Below are 23,176 nucleotides of genomic sequence, written 5' to 3'. Positions count from 1 at the left end.
ACATACAGTATGTAAATCCCATCTTGAGATAGGAATATGTTCCTTTGAGAGTACAGCTGTAAGAGACCTGCATTATGAAAACTGAATCCATGTAAAATGGCCTGGTTTCATTACAAACTTGAATCTCACTTTACATCAGTTGAAAGTTTTGCTATGGTTCATGAACATTTCAAAGCAAACCTGGGCCCAGGTTCAAATAATTCTTTTATTCCTCTGTACCATGCAAACTTCATAGCACCACGCCATTTCAACACAAAACCAGATGAAATGCGAGGCTTTTCACTGAGTGTTTTTATACTTTTTTTTTTTTCCCCTTATTTTTGTGGTGTTTGCCTGTCTCAAAGTGCAATTCAGCAGCAACAAACTAAGCGAAATCTTTGGGAAAGTCTCTATAAAAGCACTGTGATCCGAAACAGCCAAGTTCTGCACAGCTGCACTACAGAGTAATGGGCAAGGCTTTAGCTGCTAAGCTTGATGCAGCCACACTCGCTGTCAGAAACGGACTGAAGGAATGCAACTCCTCTGGTTTCCATTTCTGCCTGAAGGGGAGCATAGCTCAGTGAACCCACAATGAGACTTGGGGGAAAGGAAAACTAAATTACATTTAAAGAAAGAAAAGAAGCCTTCTGCTTTTTTTTTTTTTTTAATGATTGAGTGATGTTGATCTCTTCCACATAACATAGATAAGGTTACAACAAGCCTTTCATTATAAGCCTAATATTGAAAGCGACCCCCACCAAACTTTGCCAAGCCAAAAATCAAGCTGTCTGAAATTTCATAGGCAGAAGTTCAAACCAGACCAGAATCTCCCCTCCTGGCATATTTGCGAAGGTGTGTAAAGAGGAAAGGAGGAGGAAAACAGAGAAATCTGCAGAGGGGAAGAAGTTCCTGTAAAAGAATCTAGTTTACCCTACTACACATGCCATGTGCTGTTATCTCTATCTGATGTTCTTAAATACAGTCTTCCGAATTCATTTTCTTTACAGGCAAGCAAATGCTGAGCCTAATGAGATGTGGTGTGTATTCTTAGGTTTGTTAAACAGGTCGGTCAGAGGAAACAATGCGAACAGCAGGAGAATTTGCTCTCTGCCCTGGTCTTTGATTAGGGTCAGTTCATAACACAGGTGACTCTCATCAAAGCCTGGAATCAGCGCTATGCTTTGATTCTGGAGAATAGGGGTGGTCTTGCATGCTGCTTGAAAAACTCTGTTGCAGTGCTGATTTACTCGTGCAAATTCAAGGAAGTTATTGCTTAGATTTAAGTTAGATTTAAGTTAGACTCTGCTTCCCTTTTCCACTGGAAGCATATCCAAGTATTTGTTGCCAAGAGCAGAGAAACTACACTGAAGAGGATATAGTGATAGGAGATAGATAACGTCATCTCATAGCAACACCAGTATTGCTTGCTGGCTTCAGTGGGAGTGAAAAACTTCTGTTTTCAGTTTGTCCCGAATGTGAAGATGGCAAAGGTGTCAATGAGAAGTCACTGCTGTTACCTGGTGTCTTCACTCTGACTAGCACTGACCCAGGAAATAAAGCGTGAGAGTGGATTGGGAAATTGCACAGGACAAACTTGATTTTTTTCCCACCCTCATAGAAGAAATTCTAGGAGATTCATAACCTCAGAAATAGAGGAAAACCTTAAAACCATGCCAAGCCATTTTAAATTGGACTTCATGATAAACTGAGATTTGATATTCCTGGATAATTACTAATGAGAACACTTTCCCTTTAATTATCTTGTGGTCACCATTTCAAAGGTGATTAAAGCTATTCTTCACTAGATGTGGTTATAGATTTAATGCAAACCTGGTCTTTCTTGTGGTTTTATCACAGCAATTAAATCTGGCTTGCTCACAGACTTTGTGTGGCATGAGGGATTTCACCAAGCAAAATGATTTTACCCTTCAGGCAATGTTAAATTTAGGAAAAATATAATTAATTATATCAGACAGGTATCTATTATACATCATGCACACATTCTTAGAGACCAGGGGGCCCACTTCTACTCAAAACAGAAACAGTCATTCCTTACAGCTCTGGTCTTAAGCACAGTAGCAACTGTTGCCCGTTCAGACATGTCTTAGTATCATCATTTTTATTATCTGTAACAAGCAATCATCCGTTCTCTGAGAAGAAACAATAGAAAATCTCAAATTTTGAATGCAAGTTCTCTCTCCCTATCCCAGTCTGACTGAGCGTTTCATGGTTCTTCACTTTCTTTCTGAACGTATGCAGCAGTTATGTCTTGGAAATAATGCAGTGTTAACCTATTATAGTTACAGGCTATGTAATATGTTTCTGTTTGGCTTTTATCTCCTGATTGTAAGATTACCTGATTGCATTTTATTTTTTTCCCCCTGGACTACTTGATGGGTTTGTTGCTAACTTATCTAATGCTGTACAATCCCTCAGCCCACAAAAATCTTCCAATTTAATTAGGGTTTTAGGCCTTCTTCTAAAGACAAAAGGCTGCATTTTCAAAATGCAAGTAGGCACTCAAGGCGCCCATGTCAGTGATACTGCATGCTGCTAAAATGTCTTTCATCAGTGGATCTCAAAGCGTTTTAAAAACATTTGCAAAGCGTCAGGGAGAGAGAAATGTATATCCAGTTTACAGATGCATGAACTGATAGACTGTGTAAGTTATAGATATGCTATGCTAAACCTCAAACTACTCTACTTTTGATTACATTAAAAAAGATAGTTTTTGAGATATGTGGGTGAGATGGGCATTTTTATTGTTGGTGGGGTTCCTCCCTAATCCTCGGGATAGGTTACCTTTAGGGAAATACAGCTGGATTTAAAATGCTGCATCTATATGCAAGCATAACATGAAAATGAGGAGATAGAGCTAACTTTTCTTGTTTTGCTTTGCTCTAATGCTCCGCAGAATTTTATTCATCCATCTGATTAAAATAAAATAAAATAAAAGATTTAAACATGGTCCTAAGGAAAAAACGGCGCTAGAGGACTAGTTTTACAGTTGAATTATTGAAGTAGAACACTGTTTGGGAAAATAAGCTGTGAAATCTTACAGAGCTGTTACCAGATTTCATCTGTATCTTCTTTTATTGTTTCTTTTTAAATACAAAAGCTTTAGTTCTTGAAAGAGTCTTGGAAGTATTACAGCATTCGGAGCACTGACATTGTAAAATATAGGGTACTAATCACAGAGTAGCTGTGCAACATACAGCTTTTTCTATCTGTCATATTTAATAACTAGACTATCATATCATTTGATTCTCATGTGCCAGAATCAGAGTCCTACCTCTCAACAGTTTGGAACCATGACAAAAATAATATCACTCAGCCAATCTCATGACGCAGGTGACCTTGGCCTTTGATCCAGTCAGATCTTATCAGATCTTCAGAGGGTCAAGGTACACCTGTTTTCAGTATTTTAGCATTTTAGCCTTAAGCATTAAAGGGCTACAGGGGACACAGGATACTCAGAGGAAAAGGGACTGCTCTGCTCTGTGTGTGTGTGTGTGCGCGCGCGCGTGTGTGTATATATGTGTGTATAAATGCAGGCATGTGCCTCTGACTGGGGGAGGGGGGGCTATGTTTAATAATGCAGTTTGTTATGTAAAACGGAGTTTAATCCGAAGCAAAACGATTTTTCATTTTTTTCTTACGGATTGCATACACACTTGAAAGTGTTGTTAATGAAAAATATTTCATTAAAAATGTTCTTGCAGCATGCACAGAGGAAAAGAGGCAGCTTGGCAGAACAGGTATCATATACACGACGTGCATTAGTGCTTAACAGCACACAAACATGCTTTGCTGTATGGGAAACAGCATGATCAGGTGCACGTCTGCCATATTAAAGGATTATGAGAAATGGGGAGAAAATAATACTTAATTCTGGATGTAAAAATATTCTGGTTTTTAAAGAGGCGTCTCTTGAAGCAACCATATTATGAGATATAATACTACAAAATCTTCTTGATTTAGCACTATAGAGACTATTAATGCTTATGACTGCTTAATTTCTCTTTCTGAAGCATGCAAGAAAGCCATATGCTGGAATGTAGGAGCTTTGTAACATGTCCATTTAGCCCAGAATAATATGCAGCCAGAGGCCCTGAAAATGACTATTTTGTTGATAAAACCACGCCAAGCATTTTATTCCCAGCTATGAAGTATGGAATAAACTTTTGATGATCAATGCTGACTTCTATTGGAAAGTTGTGCTGTGTATACACCAGGCTAATGTGTATGCATTGTAAGCTATAGAGATATTATTATCATACAGATCATTGTTTGCAAACGGGAAGCTTAGAAGGAAGTGAAGATAATTTCTCATGACAATTATTATGTACAGTAGGTGTAGAAATTGTTTGCCTGTGACCCTCAGTAATTGCTAGCGAGGCATGCCTGCACATCTATCAGGGAGAAAACGAGCACTCTTCATTTACAGAAACAGGATGGTTTTACTGAAATGTATACACTGAAGTGTTCCTAAGTTCCCTTTCCCAGCCAGGCTGCAGCACCACCCCAAACAGCAGAGCAGAAGATTTTGGTTGCATGTTGCAGAAAATGGTGACTGTCCCAATATAGGTAAGGATCAAGGCACCGTGCTTTTAATCTCTTTGGTATAAAATGGAGACTGCAGTATTATGCAGAGCTTCTAGTCTACAGTCTACAACCCACTGCTGTGGGTTCCAAGTAACCATATCATAATTTCATGTGTGGTTTTCAGTAACCAGGAAAACTGTACAAAAAGGTTCCTTCAGTGGCACTAGACCTACTTCCACCACCAGTGACTTCCACCTGGGGCCCTTTTTTAAAATTCCATCATATAGCAGCACTAATAGTCACTAAACTCGTGGGACGCTTCTACTTGCAAAAGGACTGCTTGTGTGAGCCAGGGTTATGGAATTAAACCTTTAAGATTGCTCTAACAGAGCAGGAAAGAAAGAAGGTCACTGTAAAGAAGAGAGAAAAGGGAAAGATTACTTGTGCTTTCATCCTAGTTTGGCAGCAGCTTTCCTTCCAGTGCTCTCTGTCACTTACTTTTTCTTTATTTTTCCCACTTGTGAGATGGAGGGAAACGATCAAGCTCATCCTGCCTATATGTACTGAGGGGGATGCTGAACTCAACCCGACACTGCCTGTATCACAAGGCTGTTAAGGAGGTAAATACATTCGTATTTGTGAAGTGCTGTAATGTATGAATCATCACTTATGTTAGCAATGATATTTTTATAAGTCAAAGCAGAATGGGCTGTATTCCCTGAGGGGTCAGGGTGATTTTCTATCCATCTTACTTTCCATATAGGTGAAATACAGTGTCTTAAAAGGACTTGGATAGTTAGGTTATTTGGGTTTGTAGATGGGATGAAACAGCAGCCCAATATATTGTGGCAGTCACTGTCTTCAAAACCTGCACACTGTTTTTTTACATCCATCATAGACAATTAAAAGGGGATACGTTGCTATAATATGAGTCTGCAACATTTTCTTTGCCTTCAAATGTCCCAAATTTCTGTGCCGCAAATGATACTGTGAGCCAGGTGAACTGAAAACCTCTTTAAACTGTAGAGTTCTTTCTGGTTTTCCCTATCCATTTTAATTAAAGAACATAAAGCAGCAATAAAACATTTTTTTTCTGCCAAAGGCTGGATCCTGACTAAGTATCTTGGATTCCTTCCATTTCCTGTCCATCCCCAAACACCAGCTCTGTGCTTTTATTTGGTTCCAGGTACTATTTCCCTTTTCTTTGCAGCTCTAGATACTTCCACCTTTTCCTAAACCCAACAATATTATTTCTTAAGGGGCAGGGCAAACAAGATAACAGGTTCCTGTGGTCACTTCTCTCATCCTTCCCTCTCTCTTTCCTTTCCCACTGGTCTTGGATGTGCTGTGACCTTTCTGTGCACAGAATAGAAAGTGCAGTTAAGCAAAGCAACACTCCTTTCTACAATGCACTATGTGCACTACCAGACCCAAACAACAGATTCCTGCCTCAAAAGACAGACCTGCACAATTCCTTACAGCCAATTGCCATGTGCCCAGCAACATAGTTTAAGGTGAAGTGAATTTGATGGGACAGAAAAGCCACATTTCTTCATTTTATATTGTTTGAGAGTATTCAATGGCCACACTGAAGTTTCTGTATTAATTAGTTATTTCATGTATTGTATCAATCAGGGAACAGATGCAGTTAGACATGTAGGAACAGGTTCTCCGTGTAGGTGAAATAGAAGGAATGATGGTTTGTTTGTAGGTATGTATTAGTTGAAAAGTCAAAAGTAAAAATTGTAATCAAACACGTTCTTTGCTTTAACCTTGAAAGTGCCATTTCCTTAATGGGACTGTCATATGGTTAAAATTTAATTTGTGGGCAAGACTGGGGACTTGCACTTCAAACATATTTCCTTGTTAAGGGAAAGGATTGGTAAAATGTAGTTCTACTAGAAATAGGGAATGGATACTTGGATTCCATTGTTGTAAGCAGCTTAGAGAATCTAATATTGTAAACTCAAAGATGTGAGTGATTGTCTAGTAGTTGGAGCACTGGAGTAGAAACTGGAACATTTGGGTTATTCTAGTCAAATATTGCTACTGTCTTCCTGTGTTGCGTAACAGCAATGAATTTGGTGACATGACTACAGCTTCTCCAGGGTATATTATCAATATAACCTAATCAATACATAGACTAGCTACTCCGCAATCCCAATTCAACCTTTTCAGTAAGCTAAATTAGCCTCAGCAGGACTCCTATCATGCTTCTGGCACCACTCCTTCTTAATGTATTCTGAAGGAGAGGTCTGATGCTTTTACAGCTGGTGTGATGGCCTCAGTGCAAGTACAGACACTCCTGTCTTTGAGTGTTGTTTCATACAAACTGTGGTTTACCTAAACCATTCCCTGTCTATGGCAGGGGGGTTGGAACTCAATGATCTTCAAGGTCCTTTCCAACCTAAACCATTCTGTGATTCTATGATTCAAGACCCTAAGAATGGTTTCCCCCCGAACTTGCTTCATCTCAGGTCAGGAAGTACAAAATTGACTTCATTATCCTTGGTACATACGTAAGATTTGGGTGTAGCAGCTGGGAAATAGGTCATCTTCAAACGTATGCAAGAATGAACTGAATGAACTGTCCAGCCTGGAGAAAATCTTGTGATTCTTAGAAGACAAACAGCTGAGTCAAAACAGAAAGGAAATGCACGTGTATATATCTTTCTTCCCCCTGGAAAAGACATCCAGACATTGGCACCCTATTCCTTGGACTACTTAACAGATTGATTCATATGTTATTGCCAAAAGGTATTTAGTGGGTCACACTGGTAAGTTGAGTGTTGTCTCCATTCACTCATGTGCAGCAGCACATGACTGCCAGGTATTATTCCCAGTTCTATAGGTAATCTTGTATATAGCATAGACATATGATACAGAAAGTCATTAAGGCTGAGTCTGTCTGTCCTTATACATGTGAGACTTCATTGAGGTGGGAACTTTGAGATGAGATCAATAGGAGAATCAGGCCAGAGGAAAGGAGTTGAAAAACCCTATTGATTGTTTACTACATTAAGAATGCAAAAAAATGTAGATTTTTGAATGATGCCTGGTATTCTTGAAAATAATGATAAAACAATTGTCTGATGGCATCAAATTAAGTGTTTTCTCTAGTAGTCTAAGCATTTACTTGCTTCTAAATTTACTTCCTAGCCTGGCTAGCCAAGTGACCTTTCTGAAGTTATTTATATTGTCTTTATATTTGTATTCAATTACTCAGCATAAATCAGAATGAGAATTCAAGGCCCCCTTCTGCTTTATCTTTATCAGTATGCAATGAGACTGATCCAAAGTCTGCTGAAGGCAGCAGATGGGGCCCCATTGACATTAGCTGACTTTGACTCAGAGCATCATATACACCACACCAAACTCTGGTCCCCTGTATAATGCATCCCAGTTCAGCCAAGTGACAAGTCAAATGGGTTTCGTGTTCTCGTTGTATACATGGGGAGAAAAAAAAAAAAAAAGTTTTGGAAGTCTCTCCACATCCTTACTTAGGTACATAAAAGGCTGCTCTTGGTATTTAAAAAAAGTAAAGCATATGCTAACAGCAGATCCTGGTTTCTTACAGAAGTATATGCTGTGTCACAGTGCTACCTGCTTTACTCACTGCAAAATCTTCAGATACCCTTTGGGCCTTCTATAACACCTCCTGCAGCAGCGTCTTTAGATCTTGTAGGATCCCTATCTCTTCTTTGGTTCACTACTGATCTTTTTTTGACCCATTAGATGACCAGAGGACAGCAATGTATTATGACTAGTGCCAAGCTACAAGAGGAATTCTGTCCATGGCAAATTGATGTTTTTCTCCACTGTTCAGATGCTGATTTTCAAAAAACTTATGAAATCAAATTAATTTGGGGACTTCTAACCTGAACTAGGATGAAACTGGTATGTCAGACTGGGAAGAAATTAATCACTAAAGGCTCATAGAGGGTGATGTAGGCAAAGAAACTGGTCACTGCACTCAAAGATGTTATTAGGAGGAGAAACAGATGGTAAATAAGCAGTATGATTGCATAAGCCTGATTTCTGCTAAATATTTTAATTCTCTGTGCCAGCTGTGGGCCAGGTAATTATTGGCCTTTTCATGATGGAATGAATACAAAACAACATTTTTTTGTGTGTGTGTCCTTTGTTACTCCCCATGAAGACGTGGGAAGCAATTTGTAATCCTGCTATGCCATCCTGCTTCAGGGAAGGTGGTGCGAAGTCAGTGTCTTTATGTTTTCTTTTTCCTTTCACGAAAAGCTCTCAGAGAGTTAGATGTGGTGTGTTGTCTTTTGGTGCTCTTTTGCCAGGTACCACCCCGGAATGGACAGGAAGATATTTTTCTTTTAAAACATCAATAACTTTTTCCAGTGGAGTCTGTAACTTAACACCATAGGGTGTTCCCTGTCTGCAGTGCCTGTATCATCAGTTGTTCATATAAAACCTTCACATTTTAACTGGGGCAAAATGCACTAAGGATTTCTACATGATTAATGACAACCATTGGGATTAATGAAGACTGGCTCCAGCCATAGGGTCACAGATGAATTTTCTGACTCTGATTCTTATAAGTTCAGCAGACCTAGTAGGGAAAACCGATATTCAGCACTTCTTTTTGTGTTTCTCAAAGCTTTAATGCAATGTGCATTTTTGCCCTGCAGTATATGAAGCCCGATGAATACAGTGTAAGATTCCCAGTTTGTTAAACTATGCTTTTGTGCCATTTAATATATTTCCATCCTTTTTCTGGGTACACAACCTAAGAAGGAAATGTGTCATCAGCCATGCTAAATTCATTGAAATAGCATTACGTGTTAAGAATTCATTTAAGAAATGATTCCCAAGAGGCCACATGTGAACACTGTGCCACCCTAATCTATCTTTTCCTGACTATTAGGTTGATAATGGGGATTCCTTCGCACGGTCATTACGCATTGTTGTCAGTCTTGAGCCAGTTTTATGACCTGTGTCCAAGATGTACCCTCATTCTCATTAAAGGCTTAAAATGATCCATTAATCTCTTTGTTTCTCTGATTTTTCTGGCTCCTTGTAGAACTTTAAAATGTTGGTATTTTTCAGATGGCAGGGAACCAGCATAGCTAGAACTATGATCCATTCTCGGTTCAACAAACAGAGATTTTTATCTATTTCTATTGTGAGCACCAACTTTCAACAAGCAAGTCCAACACAGTCCAACATCCAAATGATTACATTGAATCCCAGAAGTAGCACTGGTGGACCATAATAATGAAACCTCTCCTGTGTCATATTGGCAGTGTTTGTAGGGTGCACCCGTGCAGCTTAGTTATTGTTCTCATCTTTTAGAATATGCTCTCAGTATCCATGTAAATACTTTGTATCATTTATAGAATGTAGGGAAGATATGGTCCCCTTTAACACTTGCAAGAGAGATTTCTTGTTTTAAGTTTATAGTATGGTTTGGCCATTGAAGGTTTTAAAATAACAACTTCCTCCTGCCTGACTTTTAAAGCTCTCCTAATCAGAAAACGAAAGTCAATCAGTCTTGATTTAAAAAAATATTTTTGATGCACAGCACACTGAAAGAAGGATGCAGTAATAATTTAAAAATCATAATAAAAATGTACTAAGGGTCCAAACCCAGTACATTGTATATTAGAAGTCTTTGTTTTAGTGAACTTGATGATAACCAGACTGTGCTATTCAAGACAGCACAATCGGAATAAGAATACACTGAAGGAAAAAAAGTCCAGGCAAATAACTTCTGTTACTAGTTCATGTTCCCTTGTCCTGGAAATGTAGCAGTCTGAGTAAATGCAGGTAGACTCTCAGCCCTCGTCTTTTCCTGACTGATTGCTAGCCATAGCCTGCTGGCATTGGAATTAGAAACTGTCTGCAGACTCTGCTCTCTATTTGGCTGACAAAGTACTAACAGAGCAAATTGTAGGTTATTTCACTTTTCAACATGGGCTGTCACCCCCTAAGTTTGCTGATATGGTGGCACTGGTCTGCACTGTCTCTATTAGAGTTTTTTAAATAAATAGGGTGAAAGTGGATGGGTAGGCTCTTTGCAGCTCTCGTGTCAGCTGTGTACTGATAGTTCTCCACTTACTTACATTGCCTGATCATTAGTTTGATCACTACCTGATGCCTGATCATTCTTCCTGCAGAGCTTGCTGTTTTATTAAACTGCTTCACTAGTATTGTGAGTCTCTAAAGCTGGATTATTTTCTTTTGAGAAAAGAAAGAAAGACCAGAGATACACCTAGCCTAGCAGATATCGTACTCTCCTTGGTAAACTTCTGTCCTTGTGGACATACCAAATTAATAAAGTTGCAATACCTGATGAAATGACTGACACGCATCTACTTTTGTTTATACATATTGCCACCCGTTTACATGTTAATAGACAAAATGAGTGTTTATGGCAATCATATTTAATCCTACTCTCAATGGATCAGATGTGAACTGTGGGAGGTTGGCCCACTTTTGCTGTTTCTGCTTTCCACCAATGTTTGGAAATACACCAACTTTCCTGAAAAAAACCCCTTACAATATACTGCATGCTTCCAGGGACCAGATATCTCCTGAAACACATCACCTGTAGACTGATGCCATATGACCTTGTTACTCATCTATCAACCTATTTCTGTTTCTCTGTTTGTCTCGGGTACTTTTAATGTGTCTGTCACCATGGTTCCTCATACTCCTTCGTACTTACCCCTTAACTGTTTAGCTTTTAACATTCCTGTGTTTTGATTAAATCTTCCTTGCTTTCAGACCCCCCGTAGAAGGCAGTGGAAGCTTTTCTGTACATTTTAAACAATATTGGATAGCTTTGTTAGATAACATAGTGACTTTACTGTCAGTTTTAACTATTTGGGATTGTATTTAAGAGGTACCAAGAAGAAAATTGCCTGACGTGATCTCATACATGGTGAATGATATCCAAACTTTTTTGAAAGGAGGAGTGTTTTTTCTATGGATTTTATTGTCACCTGCTTTATCACTGATGGCCATGATGATTTGCAATCCTGATTCTTCTCTTCGTTTGATATTTGTTAGCATTGCTGTCCATCTTTGATTCTTTAGCAGAAGTTTGATATTTACTGAATATTCTAAATGCGTGGGATTATTGATGGCATGGTTTCCATACACAGATTGGGAGTACTATATTTGTACAGATCCTAGGCTGTTTGAGAACCTAGCATGGCTGGGACTTTAGGTACTATTGGATTAATAAACAACACCCAGTCCCATCTTTGTTGTTAATGAAAGCCATGTACCTGCGTTAAGAAATACACCTGTATTATGGCACTGTTATGATGACAGTGGTCTCTATATTTTTAAAACTAAAAAGGATCTAATTTAAAGCTATAACTTAATAAAGTGAAGTCCATTATTATCCAGTTTAGTTTACAAATACAGAAGGTCCACTTTTGGCTCAACACCTTTAAGAAATTGGATCTGTTCAGATTTGAGGAGCAGATGGGAAGAGCTGGCATTTATCATACTTACAATTTTTTATTACAAACAATGCTAGATACGTGTACCGTGACATTCTCGAGAACACTGATGTGCCACTCACTGTCATAGGCCCCATTCTTACAGCTTCTTGAGAGTGAAATGTTGTGAAATTTTGCACCTCACTGGACCATTCTCATTTCTGTGGAAAGTTAATAGTGGCATTACTATCCCCCAAAGTTCCTAACTCATAGGACTGTCTTATAGCCAACAAGATGTACGAGAAAACTATATGTTTTGTGTTCTTCTAATGTGATTTTAGCCCTCAGATTGCATTTAGACCACATATTGAGTTTTCTCAGCAACAGTGAAGGCTAGAATTGTCATTAAACAAACAAACAAAACCCATTTAAATAAAGATTAATAAGATTTATATGTTAGAATCCTCTTGAATTTGTCATCTATGACCAAAAAGAAAGCACTGATAACATAAGGCTTGAATAAAATCAGGAGAACTAATAGCGATGAGTTCAGTATTAGTAATGGACTGTGAAAAATCACTTTACCTTGGTATATTCATAGTCACATCTTGCATGATCATGAAAACGTTCTTATAAGATCCTGGCCCCAATCCCTGTTGAAGTCAAAGAAAATTTTGAAGATGGCTTTGCTAGAGCCAAGTTTTCTAGCTTTTGATTTAGGATCTGCTTCTCTGGCATGATTTTGGTTGATGGTTCTAGAGCACAGTTACCTGATAAGTTACTTGTGTTGATATCAGAGGAGGCAGAAGTGGTGCTGATTTCTGATGGACAGATTTCACACAGGCAGGTTCCCCAGTTCCTGGTGCTGCAGCCCTTGCTGCCACCGTAATGCATTCCTTGGACCTGCAGCAGCAGGACTGAGCCCTGGATCTGGGGACGTGCCATCAACAAAGTTCATATAGTCACGGTGCAATGCCAAAAGTAGCGGTGCCTCCTGCCAGCGATGCTTGGCCAATACTGTGGATCTATCTGCCTGATTGATTAGGTGACATGTACCAGATACAAAGTGGCCTCTTAGTCTTGGAGCAGAACACTCACACTGGATTTTCTCCCTTTTCTTCTCTCCTGTAAGCTTTCATAAGCTAGAATGCTCATGTATGGCAGAATATTGCATTTGATGAAAATCCTTACTCTTTCATCAGCTAGTCCTGCTTTTACAGGCCTGCTGAAGAATTCTTAGAGATGTAAACTATGCTAATTTGCATGGGTAACAGTAGGAGTATATTTAATGGGACTGTCCATAGCTATGGTTTGTGTGTTCCTGCTGCACATTCCATCTTTTCATCTCTGCCTGCTTACTTACGTTTCCAATGGATTGATTGGAAAAAGCAGATGTACCTATTGCACCTTAGTTTACTGTTAAATCCTTAATCACTTAAACTGACCTTCCTAGTTCAATGGGCTACCGGTCTGAAAGCCCCGAAATATTTAACCAAAATGCCTAGGTTAAAGTCTTTTCTAGCCTGTCACTATCTTATTGCCTGCCCAAAGGTTTAGTTTCATCCTATAAAATAATTTTTTATCCTATTGTGTATAGACTGCTGTCCTTCATGTTTACAATAGAAAAAGAACAAAGTATGTGCTCTTCTAATTGACTGGAATGTCAAGAATCTTTGCACTGTCTTGGCCTTCATTTTTCTTAGAAATATAATTCAAGTTTTGAATGTAAGAGAGTTACAGAGAAGTAAAATTTAACCAATTTGATTTTTTGGTCTTGTGCATAGTCCATGTATAATTGCTATGCATGAAAATGCATTGCACTAAATGCGAGATATTCTCTGATGGTGAATCAAGTGCTTATATAGATTGATAAATGTTGTCTCTTTCTATGTCTGGGAAACTCATCAGATACATGAAATAAGAAAAATGTATAAATATATTTTAAAAAAATATTTATGTTGTTACTGAATACTTGTTAGCCGGCACCACCATCAATTCAGATGTTAGGGTGAGTAAATTGGGTTACCGTTTTGGCCATCAATATCTAGCAGGTTTCTAAATACTTATCTACAAAGATATTCCCCAATATGGCTACTCCATATGTTCCCTTAGGTGCTGACTTATGAGTTTAGATATTTACTATACTATTATAAAAGCAGCGTGCAATGATCATTCATTGATGTGTTTGATTCGAATACTTTCAACATTAATCTTTATCAACATGTAAGTTAATGAAAAAATCATGAGTGACTCCTTTTTTGGAAAAAAGGTATTGTTCCCTTGAACATATTATTTTCTTTTCACGTCCTTTTTAGTTACACACTGCAGGGGAAACAAAACAGAATACAAAGTTGAATCAATATAATGGCAAGCGTAAAAAAACCCAACACAACAGTGATCACTATCTTTTGTTGCTGGTCTGGAATCTCTCTGTTAATTTTTTGATAGCATATATTGTAGATAAATTAATGAAGAGTTAAGAAATAAAAGTTTGCTACATAATAACAGGAATTAATTTGCTTTGCTTTTATAAATAGATAATAAATAACAGATTTTCTGAATCTTTTGAGTAGGATTTTCCTTGACATTTGCAGAAAGAAATAGATTTTTTTCTTTATACATTCTATAGCAAAAAATACAGTTAGAGATTGGGCTATTTCCTTAAGAGTAGATTCATGACCAAAACCCCTTAATTTCAGATGTAAAGTGGCTTGGCTGCATTCATAAACAGAGCCATGAATTCTTTTCCATCTGAACTTATGTTCTTTGATTTTCACTGAATGACTGACCATTTCAGCACGCTCTCCTGATCGTATATAATTCAGTCCTTGACCATGACAAACCAATCATTCACAACTGACCCTTGAAATTAATTAATGCCAATCACTGCTATCAGTCAAGAGACATTCTGAGGGATTTCAAAAGCAGAGATTGATGTTACATAGTGCTAAAGGTAGATGTAGAAAATGCAGTCAGTCAGTGAATTTCAGAAGAACTTAAATTACATTTATAGAGTGCTGACATCCTCTCTAGTACATGTAGCTACAAGATGGTAGTCATCAATGTATACTAAAGCTGGAACAAGTGCTCAGTGTGAAAATGCTAATTTTCAGATACTTATATCTTGAAAACCATAGGTGGTCTTGGCATGGAAAATAACATGCTACCTCCAAATTTGAATCTCTAAAGCATAGCAGGAGGCAGATCTAACCAGCACTGTGACCATATGTGTTTGGGATTTCATACACAATAATTAATTTCCATTCTGTAAAAATGAATAATTTAATATAACATTCCACATCAAGAGATGCAAACACAAAGTGATACTTAAAAAACAAATGCCATTGAACGAACTTTTTTCCTAGTCAAAAGCAACTTTGAATGTTGTGAATAAAAGTGAAATGAAAAGAAAACTATTTAACTGCCTTTATTTCTAAACATAGATTCTTATGAAGACTGTCTCTTGGCAATTGAAGGATGTTTAATTGAAAAATGGGCTTAGAAGAATCATGTAATCTGCAAATGGATGCTATCTGTACATGTACCTAACATCCATGTTCTTAACTGTGCTTCTAGTTATGACCATGTTTCCTCTTTCCTGTTTGATTTGCATGTGAAGATGAACCATCATCAAAATACTCAATATTTTTACCTAAACTCAATAAACCTGACACACCTGCAGGCTAAGTCTCTTCATTGAAACCGTGATAACCAACAGGCTTTAATGTCATTCTCTGACAGAGGTCAGCTCAATAAAAGTCTCTGGAAATTATCATTCTGGTGTCAGATGATCAACAACATCAGTGCAGTCGTGTCATCTGGGGGGCTGCTTTCCCAGTGAAACTAGAGGTAAAGTGTGTATTGTCACTTTCTGTGTCTGCTGAGAACATATTCACACCAAACTATCCAACACGTGGTACTTGTATAAAAACATGTTGTGCCAAATCTTCTTTCAAGTGATACTTTAAGTTTCTAAAAAAAAACCCTGTTAGCTGATGCATTTGTCTCCTGTTTACCACATTCAGCTGCCACTCCTAGCTCTGTCCAAGAGCAAAACAGCCTTTATTTTTTTTTTTCCAAATAAAAAACAAGTCAAGTTAAGAGAGAAACAAGAACTGAATCGTTGGATTTGAATTGCTCTGCTAGCAGAAGACTGACTACAAATCAAAACCACGTGCCAGCCTGGAAGTTTTTAGCCTCCAAAAACTGTTGATCAGCGCTGAAGCGGGGTTTCAGAAATCCAGTTAGGCTCCTAGGCACATTTCAAAATCCCACTAGATGCCAGTCTGACTACATATCTCAGAAAAAATGTGGTCCTCATGAATGGCCTCTAATCTCTAGTACCTGTTGGATCTTGATCCAAACTGTGGCATTAGGCCTGGATCCAGGTCCTACTGTGCAGCCAAAACTCCCCATAGCTGCTAATGACAGACTAATCTTTATTGCAGAATGGTGAAGGCTTCTGGGAGATATGTATGCTTTTTAGGGTGCCTTGTGTAGGTTATATCACAGACCTGATGTCTGCCAGTCAAGAAGAGGCTATTCCTCCACCCTTCTCTGCTTTGGGTGTCAGAGTTTCATTGTATTACTAAAGAGCACCTACGAGCAAGCAAAGAACAGCATTCGTTACTTTATCAGTAGGAAACATGTTTGTTGTTTGACTGGATGTTTGTGAGTAAGAAAATAGCTGAACTTTTATATTTCAGAGTGGCATAGCTAGAAAGGCAACCGGGGACTGGTCCAAGGCCAGAGACAGGGATTAGCTGTGCTGTGCCACTCCTGATGTCTTGACAGATCACACTCGCTTGCAGTGGGTGTGAAGACTGTCAAGTGGAAAGATATTGTTAATGATGACATTACTCCCATTAAACAGCTTTTGCTTTTCTTAAGCAATGCCTAAAAACTTGTCTCCCATGCTCTACTACTTGTGATATTGTCACCGACATCCATTCTTTTTAGGTTGCAACAAAGTCTTGCCAGATCTGCAGTCCACCAGAAACAGTAGTTAGAATTTATTTACATACACGTGTGTATATATATCTTTTTCCCCTAAAAACACTGGTTCAGCAAAGAATTAGCTGTGTAGTGATTTTTGGCAAAATTTTCAGTGAGGTGGTTTCTTAAGTTGAAAGTTGACTATTTTGAAAAATAAAGTAGCTTGAAATGTTACCATGCCAAATTTAGTTTCTGGATTGAAGAACCCATTAGAGATGATTATGTGAGAATGATAGAGATTTCCCCTCAAGTATTTCCATTCATCTCTTGGAGTATATCTACATACCAGGAGGCAGTGTAATGTAGCGTTCCTGCTACTTTTAAGCTAACTTAGGTACGAGACATTCTAGTCTCTAGCTATTCCTCTGCCTAGGCAGATAGACAGCTGCCTAGCCACAGCTGTATATTTCTCAGTGGTGGGATATGTTTTTTCCACACTGAGCTCCCTAATGTCCTGGCTACACTGCCAGGAGGACCTGAAGAAGTTTGCATGTCCTTTCATTGCAGTAAACTTGTTACTGTGTGTGACTTCGATGAAGTCCTAGTCTCAGCTCACGGCACTGCCACCTGCATGAGTTGAAATGGCTCTGAGGCAGCAAAAAGGGAAGGATAAATAATGGGTTTAACTAATGCCTTTCAGGATGGCCTATCTCAACAGAAGGTCTGTTGTCCTTCTGCAAGTACTCCTTTTTGCTGCTCTGACTGTTGTTAATGAAGCTGCAGCTCGATTCTGTCTACCCCTGGTTTCCGGTGTCTGGATTGGTTTGAGGTTGAGAGTGGTTTCCTGTTTCTGTGCAGCTCTGGGGTAGTCTAATTGAAACGACATGTCAGCAAATATGTGTCCAGTGTGGCTAGGGGAAGAGCCAAGGTCCAGTGTTCTGCAGCAAAGTGACTGAATACAGCAATCTCCATAGAAATAGACGAAAAATCAATAAGCTGATGTTTGATGTGAACAGCAGAGTCTGTCTCCTTCTGGGAAGGCTGGGCAAGTGTGTGAAGGCAAGCATGGGCCTTCTGCAAGAAGGACAAGACAAGGAAAAGAACAAGAGGAAATACTAGTGACAGGGGAAAATGTGTTCAGTAATTGTCCTCTTGGTTTCTTCCAACTTGTCTCTGCACATATGAATAAGTAGAATTGAATGAGGAAAAATACTAAATCTATACATGAAGTTCTCAAGAATTAATACATCAGGAACAACTTCAAGTTCATACACTAAGCAAAGAAATTATGATGAAAACAAAGGCGATTCCAAGTATTGCTCTGTGTTATGAAGTGGTTTTTTTTGGATGGTTAAGGAAACCATGTCTATTGTATGAAGAATGCATCCATTCATATGATTTGATTGAATTTCCAGCAGTATTACTTTGCAGCTATGAGTCTCTTGGATGCAGTATCTTCTTTTTGAAATATTTTAGCAATCCCAACAGGCAGTAGGAATACATTGTTTCATGCAAAATGCATGCATAAAAACAAAGGATGGACTCAGTCCGAACGGCTCACAGTAAAGGTGCAGATCTTGCATACAATTTGTTGGAAACCTAAGACTACTCATGCTTTCTCCTACAGAGTACACCCTTCCAATATTAGCATGCAAAACTAGAGCTGTGTTTAAATCTTGGCAGATCATACATCTAAATACACAAGCTAAACAGTGGCGATGTTACCGAAAACTTACTCTTATGTTTTTACTGATGGAGAAGTAAAGCACAGAGTCTCATTGCTGCATCTCTTCAGTTCTAATTCCAGTTGCCCACACTGTGTGGTTGAGGGTACTACGAAGTACCTTCTTCCCTGGAGAGACAAGTGTGGGAGATCATATTTGTGCACTGTGGAGGGGCTGAGATGGGTCTGGGACTACCGTGAGATGGGTCTGGGACTACCGTAATATGGTCTGTCCTCAGCACCATGGTAAGTGTCATTGCTGTTCACCTGGATTGGGAAGTTCACCTTTTGCCCTTACCTAGAGTTCTGAGGTTTTCTGCTTTCCCAGTCACTTTTTGTGAATCCCCTGGATCACAGGGTGCCACAGCATGCTGGCACGGTCATTTCACTATGGAGGACAAAGGAAAGACATGCTTGGGTCCTTTAAAGATGTCTGTCTGATAGGTAGTGCACGTGTAAAGAGATGGGAGAGAACATCTGGGAGTTCTTGTAAGAGTTGTGTGGCAGGTTGTGGCCTATATTCAACTTCTTCAAGGTCCAAATCAGTTTTCACAGTAGTTTTCTCTCCCCATCATGCATAGGGTTACTGCAGTCCTTATGCAGGTGAGGTGAATCTGGACCTCAGTGCCAAAACTAAGGATAAACCAAAGAAAGAATCGGAAGTCAAACTCACATCACTTTTGTCCCAGTCTTAGGCACAGGAGCAGTTGTCCTTTGTTCCTTGTTTCTTTTCCTGAATGATAAAAGTTCAGATGGGTTCAAGAGACACTGGACAAGTTTATGGAAGAGAAATCCTTTGAACATTGCTAAATATGTAGAAACCACATCCATCTCTGGAAGTCCCCATACTGAAAACAGTTGGTGTCTGTGAAGGTATTAGCTGGAAGTATCATGTATGCTTGTTTGACCTACTCTTCATCTTCCTTAGCCATCTGGTAATGACCAGACTTTTAAATTTTTTTTTCAAGTTGAGGTTATGGAGTGATTCAGACACCCTTTCCTTTTTGTTACAGACAAAGTCACATTCCTCCTCTTGCCACAAAACAGATGTTTTTGATGTTATTCTAGATTCCCTTTTTTCACACCAGAAGACAGCATCACAGGCTGCACAGGAACTTATTCTTCATAAAGGCTGTCTTGAAGGTCATGGGGATTGTCTCAGTCTTCCTCTGATTCTGCCACAGATTTGAGATTTACCAGTGCTGGAGGAGGCCCAACTCCCCTATAGGTCTTGACTTTGTGCTTTACTAGGAAAGACCCTTATTCCTAGCTCAGTGCCATCAGGCTTTTTCTTTTCTTTCTTCTCCTCCGGTGTTGCTTTATAACTTCTATGTCGTGGATGTTTGTTTTTTTTTTTTGGTAAGGCTCTGGTGGTGTGTTATTCTGTCTCCCTTTGGATTCATTCAGAGCTGGAGATGGTGGAGAAGGCCCTTGATGATTTGAAGAAGACTTGTGCCCACTAGAATGGTCAACTCCTCTATGGGATGTACTTCCTAATAGGTCTTCGATCCTACCCAGCGTGATTATTCCCTTCATGTTTTGTTATTCCTGCCTTAATTTGTTTATTATTTTCACAGGGGTTTCTATTGTGGCTTCCATCTTTTCTGTCCGGGGCATACATGGTAGTGTAAGCATTATGGGCTATCGGAAACAATAGTATTATTTACATAAACATAAAAGGGGACAAAGTATTTCGTGGTCTGTTCAGGCCTGTACTATCGTATGCCAAGATTGAAAGAGCTGAATCCCACCTTGGTAAATCTAAATGAACTTCCAGTTGTGAAATAGAGTAACAAAATGCTACTCTTACAAAAATGAAATAAATGAGTGTTGCAAACCTTTCCATGATACTGTGGCAGATGTGATTTTCTTCTGTTTAATGAATATATTAAAAGGGCCATATCACTTTGTTCCTCAATGTGAATCTCTGTCAAGGACAACAAGACATTTGACCAGCGTTGTGTTGTATTCTTGTAGAACTTCTAACAGTCACAGCTCCTTCAAAACCTTCCACAAACCAATTCAGGGTTTGAGTCAGGGCACAGACGCAGAAGTTGTTAAACTGGCAAATACCTCAGTAACTCAGACAGTATATTCACATTATTGCTGGTCTGTAGTAAAATCGTGTACCGGCTAAAGACATCCTTCTGCTTTGGTGAATAAGGAGTTAACAGCATGGGAGGTGGATCTTGCTTCTCCTTGAGCAGATGTAGGGTGTGAGGAATAATAAAAAAGTATCTGTGAGACAGAGGGAGACAGTGTTTGGGAAATTAACCTTGGTTTTAGGAAACCACCTCGCCAACCTGGATCTGATTACTAGATTGAACCCTGGACATTGAAAGCTTTATTAATTTTTTCCCCATTTTTTTTTTCCCCTGATAATATTTTGCTTTGATTTCTGGTCATAAAGATTGTCCCAGGAGTTATACCTGAGCTTGACTGAATCTGTTTTTTCTGCATCATTTAACTTGCTTACACTACACAAGCCAATGTTTTGGCTGATTTGATCCCTAGTAAGAAAGGGGATAGGTTACTTTTGAAAAACTGGAATGGGGATCAAAGAAATGAAAAGAATACAAATTTTTGTTGTTGCAGGAATAGAATGGGAAGAAATAGGAGACCCTCAAGAGCCTTTAATGATAAAGTTGTGGAAATGAACTTTATTTGCTAACTCACTTGTACTTTTGCTAAAATACAGATTTTCTCTTTGTCTTACTAGCCAGAATTTAGAGCACTCTTTGCAGCCTATCCTCACTTGTTTTCTAATGGACTTGGGATTTTTTTTTTTTTTTTTTTTTTGCAAATGTCTGGGAGATCCATCACCCCAAATAAGTGGACTTTAAAGGTCAAGAGAGCTCTTATCCTTTTAGTTCCTTTCATGAGAGCTCTGAGCAGCAGGCACAGCAATCTCAGCATGGACTCAACGATATTTCCTCACGATGTAGCCAGAAACTGCATGCCTGCAGGGTAAAACAAAATTACCAGTGTTCCCCCATGAATGTCCTACACCTCGAGAGGCCACAGCCAGCTACAGAGCAGTTAGCTGCATGGCTGAGCACTAGCAGTAAATGCTTACTTCAATTGTGGCAACTGCCACTCATAAGGGATGCATTTAATCTTGAAGGATAGATGTCTCAAGACATCTCCCCTAAGTGACACAAAGTCTCTGGATGTAGGAAGGAGCCCCGAAGGGTTCTGTATGTAGCCAGTTTCTCTCTGGAAGCGGGGTAAGTGGAAAGAATTTAGATAGATGCTAATAAATTAGCTTTAATATTAATCTAGTCCTTATGTAGAATGAAAATGGCTAATGAATGCACACGGAAAAAAGTGAAACCTGACAACATAGAATAATATCAATAACAGGATAAAGAAAACTCCCTTTTCTCATTTTGCCTATTATTGTTGATGGCAATGCACAAATGTTTGCAGATTTGCTTAGAAACAATTTTGATTAAGCCATGCCATACAGCTGATGAGAACCCAAACCTCAAAATATCTAGAAATTTCCTTTGGGACTAAAAGTCCTAAAAGAAATGTCCTAGGGGAGAGGGACAGTGAGTGAATTGCTGCTTTTGATGGACCCCAATAAGGCCTTCTGGACACCATCACATCCAGTCAGAACCTGTTGATAATCATTATTAAGCATCCTGTAAGACAATGGCAAAGGCACTGAGATTTCTTGGAAGATAAGCAGCAATTATAGTCAAGTATGAGTAAAATGAGTACAGTTTTTCAACAGCACAAAAGGGTCTAAGGGTCACTCTAAGGATTTAGGCTTCAAACTCATCCAGGCAATTTTGAAAACTGGGGGAGAATTCCTACAGTATTATATAAAATAGATTTTTAAAGCCTTTGCTACTGTCAGTTACTTTGTGAATTTTAAAAGTATAACCCGAAGGTGTAATAAATACTGTGCAACCTGATCTGCAGGGAACTTTAGGTAACTTACTGTAAACGGACATACACACACATGATTCTTTCTAAATATATTGGCCTATTTACTACGGTAGTTACCTGTTTAAGACTTGCAGTTATATTAAGTAAAATAGTGTGCCTGGGCTAATACATTTTCAGAGAGCCTATTTGTTTTACTGAAGAATTTATTGCAGCAGTAATAACTGTCAGAGTGAAAGCGTGGTTAAAGTGCTAGAGACAGGACCAACTGCAAAGGGTATCTATCAAACTATCGACTTCCTGCCAGCGGTGTTGTGAACTCTTTTGTCATAAACTCAAGCACCCAGAGTTGAAACCTCGATCAATGAAAGGGGAATCTGGTATCCAGCTCTTTTAGAGAGGGCATCTCTTCTGTTTGACCCGTTAGGACACAAATAACAGTTTTTATACAGTGCAGGTTTGATTTACAGCAAGCCTTCACGTTAGCTCGTGACATTTATATTTTAAACAATGTGAACAGCACTTACGATCTGCAAGAGTTAAATACAGAGCTCCCAGTTGCACTCTAATAAAAAGTTTTAGCTTTGTAACCCACAAATAGAAATTTCATTACACTGTGTAGTTATTTGACATGAAGAATTTTATTTCTTTTTTTGGTTTGGGTCGTGTCCCCCCCCCC

The sequence above is a fragment of the Charadrius vociferus genome, unplaced genomic scaffold, assembly GCF_000708025.1.
Source record: "Charadrius vociferus isolate BGI_N301 unplaced genomic scaffold, ASM70802v2 scaffold228, whole genome shotgun sequence".
In the NCBI taxonomy this organism is placed as follows: Eukaryota; Metazoa; Chordata; class Aves; order Charadriiformes; family Charadriidae; genus Charadrius; species Charadrius vociferus.
Note: the sequence above shows the minus strand (reverse complement) of the source record.